The sequence below is a fragment of the Zea mays genome, chromosome 2 (assembly GCF_902167145.1).
Source record: "Zea mays cultivar B73 chromosome 2, Zm-B73-REFERENCE-NAM-5.0, whole genome shotgun sequence".
NCBI classification, from domain to species: Eukaryota; Viridiplantae; Streptophyta; class Magnoliopsida; order Poales; family Poaceae; genus Zea; species Zea mays.
Genome location: NC_050097.1, coordinates 99,620,988 through 99,627,060, shown reverse-complemented (window position 1 = coordinate 99,627,060; position 6,073 = coordinate 99,620,988).

Here is a 6,073-nt window from a genome sequence, read left to right as displayed (position 1 = left end):
CCGAGGTACCCTAGGACATTTCCGAGACCAATGGGAACGATCTTGTAACGAAATCCCACCAGAGGGAGGCATCGAGCCCTCGGACCCCGTCAAAAGGGGACCGGGTCCGGCAAATCACCCGCAGGTACTTTTGGACCGCGCCTCCGGGCCACTAGCCGACCCCTAACGAATGGGGCACGGGCGTCCACTCGGATTACCCGTTAGCAACTCACTGGAGACACCATGTTTGGCGCCCTCCGAGGGCAACATGGCGCTTCCCCCCCTCCTCCTTGCGGAAAGGCGACGCAGGGGCGTATGTAAAAAAGTCGAGTCTGTCCTTGACCGTTGTCTCACTCTATGCGGAGGCTCGGGGGCTGCTCTCGCAAACCCGGCTCCGGCCAAACCGTTGACAATGTCAACATACCAGCCCGAGAACATGGGACTCGACTGTGCACCCGGGCTACGGCCAGTTCGCATGAGGGAACAACTATACCGGCCGAAGCATCACGAAACGCATTAAGACCTCGAAGGAGTCAAACCACTCCTCTGAGGCCTCGGGGGCTACACCCGGCGGGTGCGCTCACGCGCACCCACTGGAATGAAAACGCAACCGAGAAAGGTCGGTCGCCTTGCAAAAAAATGCGACAAAAGCCTCCAAGCGAGTATTAACACTCCCTTCGAGGCTCGGGGGCTACTGTCGGGGACCATAATTAGGGGTACCCCCAAGACTCCTAATCTCAGCTGGTAACCCCCATCAGCACAAATCTGCAAAGGCCTGATGGGTGCGATTAAGTCAAGGCTCGGTCCACTCAAGGGACACGACATCGCCTCGCCCAAGCCCAGCCTCGGGCAAGGGCAGCCGACCCCGGAGGATTCACGTCTCGCCCGAGGGTCCCCTCAAGCAATGGACACACCTTCTGCTCGCCCGAGGCCCAGTCTTCGCCGAGAAGCAACCTTGGCCGGATCGCCACACCGACCGACCGTATCGCAGGAGCATTTAATGCAAGGGTGGCCTGACACCTTATCCTGACGCGCGCCCTTCAGTCGACAGAGCCGAAGTGACCGCAGTCACTTTGCCGCTCCACTGACCGGCCTGACAAGAAGACAGCGCCGCCTGCGCCGCTCCGACTGCTGTGCCGCTCGACAGAGAGAGGCTGACAGTAGCAAAGTCCGGCCTTGGGCGCCATAGGAAGCTCCGCCTCACCCGACCCCAGGGCTCGGACTCGGCCACGGCCCCGAAAGACGACGAACTCCGCCTCGCCCGACCCCAGGGCTCGGACTCGGCCTCGGCCTCGGAAGACGACGAACTCCGCCTCGCCCGACCCCAGGGCTCGGACTCGGCCTCGGCCCCGGAAGACGACGAACTCCGCCTCGCCCGACCCCAGGGCTCGGACTCGGCCTCGGCTCCGGAAGACGACGAACTCCGCCTCGCCCGACCCCAGGGCTCGGACTCGGCCTCGGCCCTGGAAGACGACGAACTCCGCCTCGCCTGGCCCCAGGGCTGGGACTTGGCCTCGGCCCCGGAAGACGACGAACTCCGCCTCGCCCGACCCCAGGGCTCAGACTCAGCCTTGGCCTCAGACGATGGCCTCCGCCTCGCCCGACCCGGGGCTCGGACTCGACCTCGACCTCGGAAGACAGACTCGACCTCGACCTCGGAGGAGCCTCCGCCTTGCCCGACCCAGGGCTCGGACCGACCACGTCACAGGGGGGCCATCATTACCCTACCCCTAGCTAGCTCAGGCTATGGTGAACAAGACCGACGTCCCATCTGGCTTGCCCCGGCAAACAAATAATGATGGCACCCCGCGTGCTCCGTGACGACGGCGGCTCTCAGCCCCTTACGGAAGCAAGGAGACGTCAGCAAGGACTCGATAGCCCCGATAGCTGTCCTTCCGCAAGGCTCCAACGCTCCTCCGATGGCCACGACATCACATGAACAGGGTGCCAAAACCTCTCTGGCTGCCACAACGGCATGTACTTAGGGCGCTAGCTCCTCTCTGCTAGACATGTTAGCACACTGCTACACCCCCCATTGTACACCTGGACCCTCTCCTTACGCCTATAAAAGGAAGGTCCAGGGCTCTCTTACGAGAAGGTTGGCCGCGCAGGAGGACGGGACGGCGCGTGCAGGCCTCTCGCCCCCTCCCACGCGGACGCTTGTAACCCCCTACTGCAAGCGCACCCGACCTGGGCGCGGGACAAACACGAAGGCCACGGGTTTCCCCTTTACGCCTGTCTCCTTGTTTCCCCCCTCCATGCTCCGTCTCGCGCCGACCCATCTGGGCTGGGGCACGCAGAGACAATTTACTCATCGGTCCAGGGACCCCCGGGGTCGAAACACCGACAAGTTCCATTAAATTCACTTTAATATTGTTTATCAAATAGTAACCTCATTTTGTCATGAAACATAGATTAAAAATTATGCACCTAGTTTCTTTTGTATCCAACACTTAAAACTTCGGAAATCCATAACTTCTTTGTTTTAATTCTGATTTGGTTCGTTCAAGTTGCGCTAGCTTCATAAGAATATTTATTATGCAATAATAGTATTAATTATACCATATTGCATGATTTTATAGTTAGATATTTATTTAACCTATATCTACTAGATTAACTCTTCTAAATCAAAGTTAACCTATCCATAATTATAATTTGATTAAAAATATGATATCTAGTTAAGTTATAATTAAAATTAAGGTTGAGTTAATTATTTATAGAATAGTCTCTCCTATAATATACACTAACCAATTTTTAATATAATTCAATATTTAAACCACATAGATCTACCATAAATCATAATTCTTTAACCGTAACTCCGAATTTAGTGAATCTTGTTCCTATGATCTCGTAGCGACGCGTAGATCATTATTATTCAGTTTGTGCTTATGTTTGATGTTATGTTAATTTTGCTTATACCATGTTTGTCCGTATTGCCACGACTAGCAGTGAGGTCACGAGTCACCTAAAGAGCCAGTTGGTACCTAGAATCTCAAGTCCTAGGCGAGTTGTGTCCTTGATCACTTCTTTTACCCAATCATGTTCTAATTAATCATATTGATCTGCATAGGTTAATTTTGATGGTACCCAATAGGTTACCCTAGTTTAACTATCTTTATACCTTGTTCACCACTGAATTTTGGTTAGTACCTGCTATTGCTTTATGTGGTTTTGGGTATAGAGATACACATTATTCATGATCATACTTTTATTATCAGTTGTTATTTATTGTTCATGTTAAGATCAATATGTTAATTGGAACATGGAGCGACCACCTGGGAAAACAGTGCTACCACAAGGGAGGAATGAGAACCCTTGGCTGATTAATTAGGAAAGCTAGTGGATGACAACCTTACCCGAAAGGGGCAAGGGCAGTAGGGAAGTGGTCAGTGTAGGGAGGTCCTTGGGTTGATTTTGCTGCGATGGCGGTCAGGCGAGGGATCCCTGCATTGGAGCTTCCTATAAACTGTAGTGTGTTTTCTGAAGCTAGTGGAATTTTGTAATGGCCTCGTAGTGTTACCCTGCCTCGCCTCCTCGGTAGAGGTGTATGGGATTGGCCTTCTCTTGGCATATGGGTAACATGACTTGTGGGTAAAGATGCGCAACCTCTGCAGAGTGTAAAACTGGTATACTAGACGTGCTCACGGTCATCAGCAGCTCGGACCCTCACATGATTAAATTATGGAACTAAATTTAATTTGTCATATGCATTGCATCACAGGTGTTGTATCACTTCTGTTCAACTACTTAATTGGGTTGATATTTACTTATACTTAGTAAATGCTAATAAAGTTTTGACCAACTTTAAAAGCAATGCTCTGCTCTAACCATCCTCTTTGGTAAGCCTTACACTTCACATGAGCTCCCACCTTTGGCGAGTTCGTGCACATTATTACCCACAACTTGTTGAGCGATGAACGTATGTGAGCTCACTCTTATTGTTTCACACCGCCCCCACAGGTCAAAAACTGGTACCGCAGGTTGAGGCGCATGGACGATGCTGTGATGAGTTAGTGAGAGGTCTAGGCCACCGTCTCCCAGTCAACTATGGGTTGCTGGATCGTTGTCTCCTTATGATTAATTATTTATTTATTTTGTACAGAACTCCTATTATATAGTAAAGATGTGACATTCATTTCTGTACCACTATTCGTCATATGTGTGAGACTTGGTCCCAGCACACTTGGTGTTTATTTCGCGCCCGGGTTTTGGACCCCTAAAACCCGGGTGTGACAGAAGTGGTATCAAAGTAATGTTGACTGTAGGACGAAACCTAGATATAGAACTGGACAACCCTTATTCTTAATCTTTTCTAAATCCTGATCCTTTCTAAACTTTTATTAATCTTTTCTCATCTATTTCTGCTTACTCTGATTACTCTTACCTTTTCCTTCTAAGGACAAATGTGGATTTCACACTTTGAAATCTCGTACCTAAAGTGACCTTTAGGAATATGAGACCTGATCTTAGGAACAAAAAAACAAGACTATTTTTGTGGGTATCTATACACTTGAATGTTTGTTCTTATACTTGTCTGATTTGGATATTTGATTGAGTGTGATGAGTTGTGGAGTAAGCTCCACAATTATATCTGCATATATATATAGAAAAAATGCTTATAAAAATAACTAGACAAACTAGATTATCCCTCATTAAAGTATCTAGCCAAACAATATCCATCTCATCTTAAAAGATTCTATCCTATACTCATAGAAACATCTTATCTCAAAAGATCCTAACTTAACCCAATTAAAATATATCTAGCTTAATAGATCCATCTTGTCTTAAAAGATATTGTATTACCTTAGTAGATTCATCATATCTTGAAAAGATTTTATGTCATCCTAATAGATCTAACTGACCTCAAAAGATTCTATCTTATCCTTATGGATTATCTTGCCCTAATTAGCATATTTATCCCACTCTAGAATAACAACCATGAGCTAATCCAAGATTTATTTAGATCTTATCTAGTCTAAAATAGTCATATCAATTTATTCTAGATCTGATCCAATCTAATAGATTAATCTAACCTAACGAAGGCTAACCTTAAGTTGAGCTAATCTAATGTAAGTTGCTTAACAGGAAAGTTAATACTGATAAAATGGATTAGACTCTACTCCTATAAAATATATTTTAACTTAATTCACTCTGCACTAAGTTAAGAATAACCGACCAACTCGGTCTTATGCAACTACCTTAGCCATTCGATGGTTGCATAACCCCTCTGTTTTAACCTAACAGAGATTCTGACTTACCTACACCATATAATCCATTCTATCTCAAAAGATTCTAACATATCCTAATAATATATAACCTACCCTGCTAGATCTATATAATTTAAACTAGTCTAATCTAGTTATATTCAATTTAATCCAGGCCCTACCTAATCTAATATGATCCAATCTACAGGGAGTTACTTAAACAAGTTAGTTAATAATGGTAACATAGATTTGACCATATTCCTATAAATGGGTTCTAATCCTAAATTGGTGTCTTAGACCAACTCGTCCGTGAAACCACGACCTAAGCTATGTTATAGGTTGTCCAACCCATTTAACCGAAAAGCAAAGTAAAACTCTGATTAACCTACCTACCACCCGCAATTGTTATCCCAGCTCAGATAATGGCATCTAATACCATAACCGATGGTCCCTAAATCAGACCCAAGAAGGTTAACCTCGACAATGAAGGATATGAGTAGAAACAGATCTTCAGATGAATCAAGATCCACCACCCGAAATAAAAGTCTCCATTACCTAACATTTTCTGACCCCAAATCTTCTCTACACTCACTTAATAACTAAAACCTGATGTACCCTTGTTTTCTATGCCACACCTGCTAATGGCATGAAGGATTTTAAGTGTAAAAAACATACTAATTGGAAGTTCCACTTGGATAAAAAAAAGATACTAGAATTTCATAAAAATAAAGTCAGCTTGATATGCTTAACTCTATGATATTCTTAAATAGGATTATAGAATCTAAGGTAAGTTGCTTAAGTGAATTAGATAATGCTGGTGGCATAAGTTAGACCCTACTAGCCAGATGTTAACTTAGCAAATTAGACCAACTCAACCATGAGCAGAAGAG